This window comes from Mauremys mutica, chromosome 18 (assembly GCF_020497125.1).
Source record: "Mauremys mutica isolate MM-2020 ecotype Southern chromosome 18, ASM2049712v1, whole genome shotgun sequence".
Lineage (NCBI taxonomy): Eukaryota > Metazoa > Chordata > Testudines > Geoemydidae > Mauremys > Mauremys mutica.
The window spans coordinates 23,534,684-23,547,576 of NC_059089.1; the positions used below are offsets into that span (position 1 = coordinate 23,534,684).

At 45.7% G+C, this 12,893-nt stretch overlaps 1 long non-coding RNA gene across 1 annotated transcript; it reads right to left on the bottom strand.

Annotated features, from left to right (window-relative positions):
- Positions 1-2,099: 2,099 nt before the first annotated feature.
- LOC123352408 lies at positions 2,100-6,152 on the bottom strand. Its single transcript, XR_006574170.1, has 3 exons — positions 6,039-6,152; positions 3,229-3,344; positions 2,100-2,184 (listed from the first exon to the last, which is right to left on the bottom strand). It is a non-coding gene; the product is annotated as an uncharacterized LOC123352408 (long non-coding RNA).
- Positions 6,153-12,893: the final 6,741 nt, after the last annotated feature.

Below are 12,893 nucleotides of genomic sequence, written 5' to 3' on the forward strand. Positions count from 1 at the left end.
TCCAGCCCCATGTAAATTACAAAAAGGAATCACGAGCCTCCTGAGCCTGATGCAGAACATCAAACGAGCACAGGCTCTTGCTGCTTTAATTAAAACTTAGTTTAATTAAAAACCTTGAAAGCTTTATTAGACTCAGTAATTGATTTAATTTTCTTGTGGAATTCTATTACAAAATACTTCCAGCTCACTCCCTTCTGAAGCCCAGCACCAAGAAAACTCCCCACTTTGAGCATCTACTCTTCCTTTTCGAAGGCGTGTTGTTTAAAGTGCAATCAAACAAATACTTGGCCAGACATAGGCTTATTCCCAGAATGATGAAGACACAAAGATTATTTATCAGTTTGGAGTGGCTGGCTGGCTTCATTACTGACCTTCATGTGTTGAGCATGATGGACCAGTCTGTGCCTGGGTTGGCCAATGGAGTCAATGGACTGGAACTAGATTTGAAGGACCTCATAGATTTCAGCTTCAGTTTTCATTTCATTCACGTCTGGCTTGAGGAGTTTTATCGGATGTCCACAAAGGTGCTGAGTCTGTGTGATCTGGACATGCAGGGCCCTTCTGTTGATGTGGAGCAACAGAGGCATATACTCAAGGAGCCTGCCAAGGATCAGAGGCCCATCTCCCCACCCTGAGAGACCCGAGATGGGTTTATCCCTGAGCTTTCCCTTTATGGGGAATGGTCCCTGAGGATGTTTCAGATGAGCCAGTGAACTGTGCTCCTCTCCGCGGTCAGTGGATTAGCTCCTCTGTCCAGAGGGGTGAACAGCAGCCAGAAGTTTCCTCTCTGCTTTTACATGCTAAGCAGGGCTTGCGCTGGGACAATATTTGGATGGGAGCCCTCCAAAGAGCACATACTCTGGTGCTTTCACCAGAATATGATGGTGATGTTTAGTGAGTGGCCATTTCCCTAGTGAAACAGATCCCAGTTCACCATGTGCCTAACTTTAACTCATTAATAGACCCATTAAAGTCAACGGGGCTGCTCACAGAATTACAGTTAGCGTCTCCTTAAGTACCTCGCTGAATCTGGGCCTTCAGGTTCCACCAGTGTCCCAGCCAGATGTTAGGTGGCTCTGTGCTGCTGAATCTGGTGTCTTTTGGATGAGATCCGTAACCACTGATTCCACAGTGCTTTCTGAAGGAGCAGAGAGGTGCATACCTTGGCCTTCAAGGCAAATATTGTGATGCTTTAATCTTCTGTCTCCCTATACAATGCTGCAGCTTCAAGAGGATTTGCTGCTTGCTGCTTTAACTAATGTGTAGTGTTGCTGTGCACTGTTAAACAGCTGCCAGATTTCACCACAGCAAAGGTTTCATTTGCATGGTAGGTAAAACGGTTCCTGAGAAGCGTTTAGAAATAAACTGCTTTGACATGCTTTAGGATGAAAGGTGCTGTGGAAAGGTCAGGGATTGCTCTTCTTCATAGGGGCTGTATTAGTTGTATACTGTAAAATCTCATTATGCCCCACCATTCAGCAAAGCACTTAAGCATGTGCTTAAATCCCATTGTCTGCTTAAAGTTCAGCACATGCTTAAAGCCCAGTTACAGCCAGTTATTTAAGGTTGTGCATAGCTTTAAGCATGTGAGCACTCAGGGGCTTAAAGTTAAGCATGTGCTTTGCTGAACCCATGTCTAGCTGTAAAACCTTGCCCCAGGCCCCAGCTTCCCCCTGGCACTAGCTGGCTAATGCTTTAGACTGTCAGTGAGATGCTTAGCAATATAAGCTTCCTGGCCAGGATGACAGGAATCAAACGGGTAAAATAAGAATAGTAAAAATAAATAAATAAAGAACCACCCAGCGCACAATGATTGTTTGATCTATATTTATTTCATAACATCCAGAATTAATAGGATACAGGAGTTAAAGCAACCATGGCAACTGAATCCAGAAAGGGGTGTCCTTGTAAATAAGTGAATTCATAAATAACTCACAAGTGCCGATATAAAAAGTCAAGGGAACCTAATGCAATGCTAATGCAATTCAGGTTTTCCCTTTTTTACATGCAGTATTATAATATTAGGTATGCTGTGGTTTGCTCTGTGCTACAAGTGTCAGTCCTGAGATAATAGAACTTGCTAATTGTAACTTGAGCTGGGGGGGATGATTGATGAGGGCTTTGGGGGTTTTGTCTTCTCCAAGCTCTCGCTAACAAAAATGTTGCATCTTAAGAGTTGATCAGCTGTGAACAATTGCAAGAAAATAAGTTAGGCTCGGATGAGTAAACCTTCCATTGCCATGTGTTTAAAATGAGGATGTTATACCAGAAAGGACATTGACAATCTGCAAGCAGGAATCTGCCTGAAGTACCTCAAATAATGAACTGAGCCAACTGAAGGTTGCTGTTTCAGCAGCATGGTGCTTTCTCTCATCTGATTTAGCGGTTTGGTTATTAAGATGACTTGATCTATCACTACATCTCTCTCTTTTGTTTGGATCAACATGGACTTAGAGCCTCAATCACCAGAGAGATGCTTGTGGCATGTGTCCAGATATCGGGGTCAAAATGTCTAGTGGTAAGTACAGGAGTGTCACGTCTAGCGCTGTGTGAAACTCTGTGTTTTCCCTTCACAGGAGTATGTGCAGTCACTTCTACCAGTCTTTATCCATGTAAGGTTTGCTGAGCCCTGGCATTTGCTTTGAGTGTTAAATTCAACAAATCCCACATCAAAACTCAGCCCAAAATGTTACTTTTAATCTGATTTTATGGCAAAATGTGGTAAAACCGTGAATGTGTAATTTCCAGTTAGGGACAGGCCTGAGCATATACCTGGCTCCAAACACCCTGAAAGCATGGGCAGTTGGAACGCCTCACTCAACGTTATAAATGGCACTTGTCTTCATATTGTCCAAATCAGCACCCCAGAGCTGGACACTCGAACCTTTGGGTGTATAAGTGCACAGTCAGGCCTAGCAACTTGGGTGCCAAACCATAAAATCAGGCTCACTTCTTTTCAAACCGGCCCCAGGTTTGGTGTGAAGATCCATGCACCTTCCAATGAGCCTGCTTTGAGTTCTGAGTGTGTAACAAAACCCTGGAGTTCAGGGTAACGCTGCATATGTTTCATACAGCTCAACTCCGGAGACCTGGGTTCTATTCCCTGTCTCTTCATAGCAAATCATTTAACATCTCTGTGTCTGTATCCCTGAGCATAATAACTACCTACTCCATGTGCAAAGCATTTGAGATCCTAAGATCATAGGTCCTGTATAAAATAATACTTACACTTGCAGATGGATTTTCAAAGGTGTCTAAGGGATTTGAGCACCTAACTCCAACCTACATTCATTGGGCCTCTCACTCCTTTAGGCTTCTTTGGAAAACCCAACAGCACAGTATAACTGAAAAAATAGATTTTTAAAAAACCAATTTCAGATTTTTTTAATTCTATTATGATGCACAATCCCTCAGTGCTTGTGGGGGCTGAATGGAAGTGTTTGAAATAAAACGGTTATTTCTTATTTGCAGAACTGCACCCAAGCTGCAGTGTTTGTATCTGGATCTCAACTTTCCCAGAATTTGGAAGTGTTCAGAATCTGGGGTTTTAGACCAGATCTAACTACAGGTCAGGTTTCAGGACAGAGTAAATATTCTCTGCCCAGTTATAAATGCCTAAAAAACTGGGTTAGTAGTGCCAGCACTGACAGTCTTAGCAGCTGAGGTTTAGCACTTAGGGACAGATCTTGTATTGGCTCTCCCATGGGAGTAAATTTACCTATGCGAGTCATTCCACTAAATTCACCTATATTACCGGTACTTGTCCGTAAAGTTGTACATGTGCTTGTGTTTGCAAGATTCAGCCATTGGTATTAAACATAGGTACATTTGGAGAAATTTTTGTCTTATAAATTGGCCCACTGGATCCGCTGTTTCCTTTTTGGGGACCACTTTTATTGTAGGACTTTGAGTATAATGAGGCTGCTAAAATGTTTTTTCCCCCCCATACAAATGTTCTGTGTGTAAATAAAGTCAAAGAGACTCTGAAATCTGTTAAGTGACAGAACTTTATTATGTAATTGCTGTAGCCATGTAAGTCCCACTATATGAGAGAGACAACGCCAGGATCCTGGGCCAAGGTAGGTGGGCTAGTGCAGAAGCTCAGTAGGCAGGAACAACCTGCAGGGTTCGGAGTCAGTATCAGGGTCAATTAGGGTGACCAGATGTCCTGATTTTATTGGGACAGTCCCGATTTTTGGGTCTTCTTATATAGGCTCCTATTACCCTCCACCCCCTGTCCCGATTTTTCACACTTGCTGTCTGGTCACCCTAGAGTCAATAGTCAGGCTGAGGGTCAAGCTGAATGGCAGAGCTGGAGACAGGTCGGGGGTCAGGCTAGGGTGACGAGATTGCAAGTATGAAAAATCAGGAAAGAGTATAGGAGGTAATAGGAGCCTATATAAGAAAAAGCCCCAAATAGCGGGACTGTCCCTATAAAATCGGGACATCTAGTCACCCTAGATCAGGCAGAGGGTCGATATCAAGTATCAGGGTCTGAATGGGTGTCCTAGAGTTTGACCCAGGAGCTCAGGAACAGGGACTGCAGGGTGATCACGGCAGCTAGTTACTCAACTGCATTGCTACCTGGACACTTCCTGGAACGCCCCTTGGGTTTATACCAGGTGGGGAGCAAATCAGGCACCATGAGGCTGCTGTCTGTCAAACCCCTGGAGGTGGGACTTCCTGTGCTCTATGTGCGCAGCGAGTTGTGGGTAGGGGAGCACAAGCTGGTTACAGTTGTGTTTGGGTGGTGGTTGCTGCCTGGCAATGCTGCGAACTGGGTTCAAGATCTGCTGCACTTTACAAACAAGATTGGTGAAGTCATAACTGGCATTGGATCAACTTCCGCTGGTGAAAGAGAGACGTTTTCAAGCTCCATAGCCAGTCCAATAAAAGAGATCACCTCACCCATCTTGTCTCTCAGAAATGTATTAGGTAAGGTTCCTTATACCAACCAGCATAGCATTTTCCTAAGCTGCAGGTTGAATTCTGCCTGTAGCCAGTGCAGATTTCACCTGTGTACACAAAATGTAGCCTGCCAAAGGGGCCAAGGATTAAAAATAATTTTCCCAGCAAGAGCCGGGGAAAGCTCTTTTCATCTTCCTAATATTATCCCCCTGCAAGTGACCTGTATGCAATGTTGTAACAATCAGGTTTAGCACAGTGGTTCTCAAACTTTTGTACTGGTGACCCCTTTCACACAGCAAGCCTCTGAATGCAACCCCCCGCTTATAAATTAAAACACATTTTAAAATATTTAACATTATTATAAATGCTGGAAGTGAAGGGGGGGTTGGGGTGGAGGTTGACAGCTCGCGACCCCCATGTAATAACCTCACGACCACCGAAGGGGTCACAGCCCCCAGTTTGAGAACCCCCGCAAGTCTAAGTTGAACAAACTGATACCAATATATGTTGATAGAAAAGAGAGACAGAGGTTGAGTTTGTATAAATAAAGAGGACTAGTGATATGGCCCAAACACTATGCTCCAGTTGAAATCTGCAGGTTAGGAGGGATCCGGGAGCAAGCAGAACGCACCCAAATGGGGGCAGCAGAAGTGATGTTGGATGGCTGGCTGTGATACTGAGGGGATGGTCACAACAAGCGAGGCTGGAGGGTAAGATACAGGCACCTGGAGTGCTCTCTGGGAAGGCTGACAGGCCTCCACTCTGCTCCAGAGACTCCATCCTTGGTCTAGGAACTGGGAGGAGACTCAGAGATGTCCATGCTTCAACATGCACCGTGAGGACACTAGACCAGCGAGGGTTCTGGCATGCTAAAATGTAAGATATAAGGTTCCTGCTGTGTTTTTCTTCCCTTGTACGCTCCTTTCCTGCCCCCACTATCTTCCTCCTGTCCTCCCTCTCTCTCGGCTTCTGTCGTGATCTCAGAATCAACAACACTGCACAGCACCAGCACTGTGGGTTGAGGAGGGCCAGTGATGAAGGGACGGATCAGATGGAGACCAGTTAGATGGATCCCCAGATCAGGGAAGCAAGACAGGGCTCAGAGATGCACCAGTTTGTGGTCAACCTACCTGCATCAATTCCCATGAACAGCTAACAGAAAGGTGAATTCCCCCACCTCTGCTACCCAATTCCCTCGCCTCCCTCGTGTCCGTCTCCGTCTGTCAAAAGAAGGAATAACCTTAGACAAGGGACTCTGGGTTAAAGATCCAACAACAGTATTAATCTCTTCCCCAAAAAGGACTGTTTAATAAACAAGGGTCTTTAATTAATATCCACTCTCTAAAGAACAGCAAAGAGTCCTGTGGCACCTTATAGACTAACAGATGTATTGGAGCATAAGCTTTCGTGGGTGAATCCCCACTTCGTCGGATGCATGTCATGTTAGTCTATAAGGTGCCACAGAACTCTTTGCTGCTTTTACAGATCCAGACTAACACGGCTCCCCCTCTGATACTCTCTAAAGAACTTTACCAAGCCTTGGATACAATGGTCTGGAACCCCTTTGTCCTTAACCTCCAATGTTTCATGCTTAATTTTCCTTTCTTCCGTCTTTTATGTTTAACAAACATTTAGACTCTTGCAAGAATTTTGCAGCACGTTCACCAAAATGACTGAGCAAATTAAAGTCTCAGTGCTCACAACCCCCCCGAACCATGTTTAACTGCTTACTGCTGTTCAGCAACCTCATCGCTACTGAGCCCCATTTTTAATCTATGTTGGCAGAGCAGCTCAGCCTCGAATGGAACATCTTTTTGGCAGGAGCACCCTCTGGTGGCTCAATGTTAGAATGTCTTCTAACCAAATAATTTCCATAAAGTATCGCACTCACATTTGAAGGGACTTCATTTTTTAAATAAATATGTCTTATACACATGGTAGTGCAGCCTCTTGAAAATATTTCCGGCATTGGTAACATAAAGATCGTGAACTTAGAGAAGTCAAAAGGGGAGAAACTTATACATGGAGGGAGAACTTCTGTAAAGTCATTGGTAGGGTATTTGTTCTGCAGTTCCGATACCCAGGAACAAAGGCAAATGTGGCCTACGGATAGCAAAATGGACCCAAAGCCAGGATCCAAACAACACCAGGTTTGAGAAACCGAACTGCATCTAGATAGAAATTTTGGAATTAGCCCCGACTCTCTAATGGTTTGAACTATAATGGATTGAAAATATCAGACCCAAATACTCCCAAACTTTTCTATTCTATTCTCTATAAGTTCTTATACCATCTTCATCCCCATAGTATCCGAGAACCTCCAGTAGTGCTTTAACCAGTGTGACAAACATCTGCCATGTTTTGTTTGTTAACTCATCCTCTACCCAGGGGGAGAAGCACGTACAGTGAAGCATCTTGTTTTGGTAGTTGAATGTTTGGATATCTGGACCTGAATTTAGCAGCTTGGAACCATCTCTCTTAACATCTCTCCTGAGCAAAACACTGGGAATCAGGAACCTCTCAGTTCTAATCCTGGCTCAGCCACTGATCCACTGTGTAGCCTTGGGTAACGCACTTCATCATTCCCTGCCTCAGTTTCCTCAGCTGTAAAGTGGAAATAGCAACATCAGCCTATCTGGATTCATTAGTTAATGAGCTAAATTCACTGCTGGCTTGAGCACAACTTCACTGACCTCAGCTAAGTTGCGCTGGCTTCTGCCAACAGTGAGCTGGGTCTGAAGTTTGTTAAATGCTTTTGGAGATGCAAAGTACATGCTGAATTGTGTATTACTGATCAAGTAACAGTGACCTTTTACACCAATGGACAAAAAAACTTCAGTCAATGCAAAGTAGGGTTGAAAGAACATTTTCCCATGACAATTTTTTTCAGTGGCAAATGGCTTTTCAAATGAAATTTAAAGTTTTGTTTTTTTATTTCATTTGAAAATTTTCAGCAAAAACAAAACAAAAAAGTTCAAACTAAACCGTTCCAAATTTTAGTTTGGGTTTGCCCCTTCCGCCCCATTTTATCCCTCTTTTTCCCACTGGAAAAGTTTCATTTTAAAAAAAAATCTTGTTTGTTTGGGTTTTTTGTTTTGTCGGAAATAATTTTTTTTTCCAAATTTTCCTGGTAGAAAAATAAATTCACTTTTTTGCTCAGCCCTAATCAAAAGCCTCCTTCCAGGATCCTGAGATGCTGAAACCTCCAGTGCTGAAAATGATGCTACCATGAGCAATAACGGCAAGAGGTAAGAGTGAGACCTGACTGATGCTCTCCCATAATGATGCTTAAGAAATATGGGTATATCCTGATTTGTATTGATCTCAGGAAAATTAATGCTATCTCTAAATTTGACATTTATCCAATGCAGAGTAGATTACCTTATTGATTAGTTTTGGGTGGGGGAGAATCAGAGGATCCTTAGATTTTAGCTCATGTGGAAATGCATCTTTTGCAATCCCAGGAGGTTTGTTCTGGCTTTCTTACCAGTCTCTTTATTTTGCAAGGGGTCCTGCCCCTCTGCAAAGGTGACTGGACTAAGCTTTGAAAAGCAGGATGCGCCATCGCATGATGTGATGACACCCCACAGATCCACTAGAAGACCTCAAAATCTGACACACCAAAGCCAGGACTTGTGGTTTATCTCCACCAGGTATAGCTGATGGGAAGAAAACCATATTCAGCTTTGTACATTTGAAAGCAACCACATGGCTCTAAATCTCTACCATTTGAACACCTGAAGTACAAAGGGAGCACAGAGGGAGTATTCCCTGGAGGTGAAGGCTAGAATCAACCTGAATATCTCGGTATCTGGGTTTGTGTTTCTTACTGGCTGTTTTTGCTACAGGGAGACATTTATGAGGACAAAATAAAGTGAGAGCTAGTCTCATCACGAATATTTGCACCATTTAGGGGTTAAAACCACCTGAGAGGATCAGATCTCATGTTATTTCATCCCTATAAGTGACTCCCAATGTGATCCTTAATTATCATCATCATTTAGCTGCTGCTGCTGCTTATGGTGATGATGATGATTTATTTGAGTTCCATTAGCACCTATGAGCTGCACCCATGGACACAGACCCCATTGTGCTGGGTGCTGTATAAGCACAGAACAAAAAGACTATCCCTGCCTCGAAGTGTTTCCCGTGTAAGCACTAGCCCCACGCTGGGCGTGCTCCCCTAGGCGTTACAGAGCGTGTGAAAAACATAAACACAGATAGGAATACTGGAAACACCAATGCAAGTGCATAAGGCCCTGGACATCCCAACTAGTGCAGATGGGGGGAGGCACCAGGTGTCACATCCGAGTTCTGCCACCGGTTCATTGTGCAAGTTCATTTTGCCAAGATGGCATTCAGAGGGCATCTTCGAAATGGATTAAACAGATAGAGCTATGCCAGGGGCCAGGAGCAGTTCCTTTGCAGGGTTCAGGGAGGCTGAATTAATGAATGGATGAGGAGTGAATGGAGCCCCTTTGATGAAAGGTGCTTTAAAGTATTGAAGTATTATTGCTGTGTGTTCTTTTGGAGGAGCCTGTTGCTGTATTTGAGTGTGCTCAGTTCACTCGTGGGGAACTATTTTCTAGAGAGAAATATGCACTAATAAAAGGATATTTCCCAGTGCAATCATCCTGGCTCACTCCTGCTATGTCTACACACAGTGGTTCTCAAACTTTTGCACTGGTGACCCCTTTCACACAGCAAGCCGCTGAGTGCGACACTTTCTTGTATATTTAACACCATTATAAATGCTTGAGGCAAAGTGGGGTTTGGGGTGGAGGCTGACAGCTCATGACCCCCCATGTAATAACCTCGTGGCCCCCTGAGGGGTCCCGACCCCCAGTCTGAGAACCACTGGTCTATAGTGAATCTTCCCAAATTCTCCCCCTGTTGCCCTACTGCCAGGTTATCTCCACCAATGGTACATGAAAATTGCTGGGCAGACAAGGTGGACGGGTGCAGGGTTAAATCGATCTAACACTGCTAAATTCGACCTAAACTCGTAGTGTAGACCAGGGCTAAGAAGCGTGATGCTATTCCAGGAATAAGGGGCACCACAGAAGACAATGCAAAAGCAAGAGTGGAGAAGGATGCAAAGGGAGCGGCTGGCCAGAGGTGTGGGCAGAGTGAAGGAGTAGTAAGGAAAGGAAGCAGAGATGTGGGCAAGATGAGCGGGAATGGGACCTGGACTGTGAAGACAGGCAGCTTGTGACTCTGAGGCAGGCTACATTAATGGAGAGAAAAAACGCCCAATGACTTCAACTGGAGCTGTTGGATTTCAGCACTACTGAAAATCAGTCTCAGGTCTGGACATCCAAAAATCAGAGGCCGCTAGGGAAAATGTTCGTTTTAACATCTCTCTCTCTCAGCCTCCAGCAGGGCCGACAAGAGTAGGGGGAAGCCGGTACAAATTACGGGGGCCCAGCGGTCTGGAAAGGGGCCCGGGGCCCGGCTTCCCCGGCCCTGTTTAGCCGGTCCGCACTTGCTGAGGGGCCCGAAAAAATGTTTTCACCGGGGCCCAAACCCGCTCTCGGTGGCTCTGGCCCCCCACTCTGTAAAACAAAGATAATAATCCCAGCTTCACGGGGTGCTGGGAGACCTAGTTCATTACTGTTACTAATGCACTTTTAGAGCCATGGAGGAAAGCCTCATGCTGAGCACAGGAATGATGTCTGGCTGGCGAGCTGTGCTTTTCATTACACTATTTTTTGGAGGAGGTAAAACTGAACTTTGCCCCTTCATAAGCTCAGGGATCTGGAGCAAAAACTGACAGTTGCTAGATATACTAACCAGAATGCAGCCAAACTTGGCTAAGAAAAAACCCAGCCCCAGAGATCAAGTGTGGATTGGACACTCTGGTCAGTCAATAATTGCAACAGCAAATGAAAACCCTTGGAGCAAAGGAGCATTCTCATTAGCTAACAGCTGTAAACCCACCCTAATGCCTTGGGGTCTGTAGTCCAGGAGTGTTACAAATGGAGCCCTTTGCAAGCTTGCTTAGCCACAGACAGTAGCAGCAGCCTTCGAAAAGCCACAAATTGCTGTTAGGGTTGCCAGGTGTCCGTTTTTTGACCGGAACACCCGGTCAAAAAAGGACCCTGGTGGCTCTGGTCAGCACTGCTAACTGGGCCGTTAAAAGTCCAGTCGGTGCCGCAGCGGGGCTAAGGCAGGCTCCTTGCCTGCCATTGCTCCTCATGGCTCCTGGAAGCAGCAGCATGTCCCCTCTCCGGCTCCTACACGTAGGGGCAGCCAGGGTGTTCTGCACACTGCCCCCACCCCAAGTGCCAGTTCCGCAGTTCCCATTGGTCAGGAACCGCAGCCAATGGGAGCTACAGGGACAGCACCTGTGGATAGGAAGTGCACAGAGCTGCCTGGCTGCGCCACCGTGTAGGAACCAGAGGGGAGACATGCTGCTGCTTCTGGGGGCTGCTTGAGGTAAGTGCTGCTCAGAACCTGTACCCCTCACCCTCTCCCATACCCCACCCCCTGCCCCAGCTCTGATCCCCCTCCCACCCTCCGAACCCCTCGGACCTAGCCCAGAGCACCCTCCTGCACCCCAAACACCTCATCCCCAGCCCCACACCAGAGCCCGCACCCCCAGCCGGAGTCTTTTACCCCCCTCCGGCATCCCAACCTCCTGCCCCAGCCCAGAGTCCCCTCCCACACCCTGGGCCCCTCATTTCTGCCCCCCCGAACCTGCCCCCCCAGCTCAGAGCCTGTACCCCCTTCCACACCCTAACCCCTGCCTCAGCCCAGAGCCCCTCCCACACCCTGAGCCCCTCATTTCTGCCCCCCCAGCTCAGAGCCTGTACCCCCTTCCACACCCTAATCCCTGCCTCAGCCCAGAGCCCCTCCCATACTCTGAACCCCTCTGCTCCAGCCCACAGCCCCCTTCCGCATCCCTGCCCCAGCCTGGACCCCCATCCCACACCCTGAACTCCTCATTTCTGGCCTCACTCGAGTCCACACCCCCAGCCAGAGCCCTCAGCCCCCCCCATACCCCAACCCCCAAGCCAGCCCGGTGAAAATGAGCGAGTGAGGGTGGGGCGAGCAAGCGACAGAGGAAGGGGGGAATGGAGTGAGTGAGAGCAGGGGCTCATAGGGGGCAGGGCAGGGGCAGGGCAAGGGTGTTCGGTTTTAATAGCACTGTTAAACAATAGAATACCAATTGACATTTATTAAATATTTTGGATGTTTTTCTACATTTTCAAATATATTGATTTCAATTACAACACAAAATGCAAAGTGTACAGTACTCACTTTATATTATTTTTATCATAAATATTTGCACTGTAAAAATTATAAACCAAAGAAATAGTATTTTTCAATTCACCTCATACAAGTACTGTAGTGCAATCTCTTTATCGTGAAAGCGCAACTTACAAATGTAGATTTTTTTGTTACATAACTGCACTCAAAAACAAAACAATGTAAAACTTTAGAGCCTACAAGTCCACTCAGTCCTACTTCTTGTTCAGCCAATCCCTAAGAGAAACAATTTCGTTTACATTTACAGGAGATAATGCTGCCTGCTTCTATTTACAATGTCACCTGAAAGTGAGAACAGACGTTCACATGGCACTTTTGTAAACAGCATTACAAGGTATTTGCGTGCCAGATATGCTAAACATTCATATGCCCTTTCGTGCTTTGGCCACCATCCCAGAGGACATGCTTCCATGCTGATGATGCTCATTTAAAAAATAATGTGTTAATTAAATTTGTAACTGAACTCCTTGGGGGATAATTTTATGTCTCCTGCTTTGTGTTTTACCCATATTCTGCAATATATTTCATATTATAGCTGTCTCAGATGACGACCCAGCACACGTTGTTCGTTTTAAGAACACTTTCACTGCAGATCTGACAAAACGCAAAGAAGATACCAATGTGAGATTTCTAAAGATAGCTACAGCACTCAACCCAAGGTTTAAGAATCTGAAGTGCCTTCCAAAATCTGATCAGGACGGGGTATGGAGCAT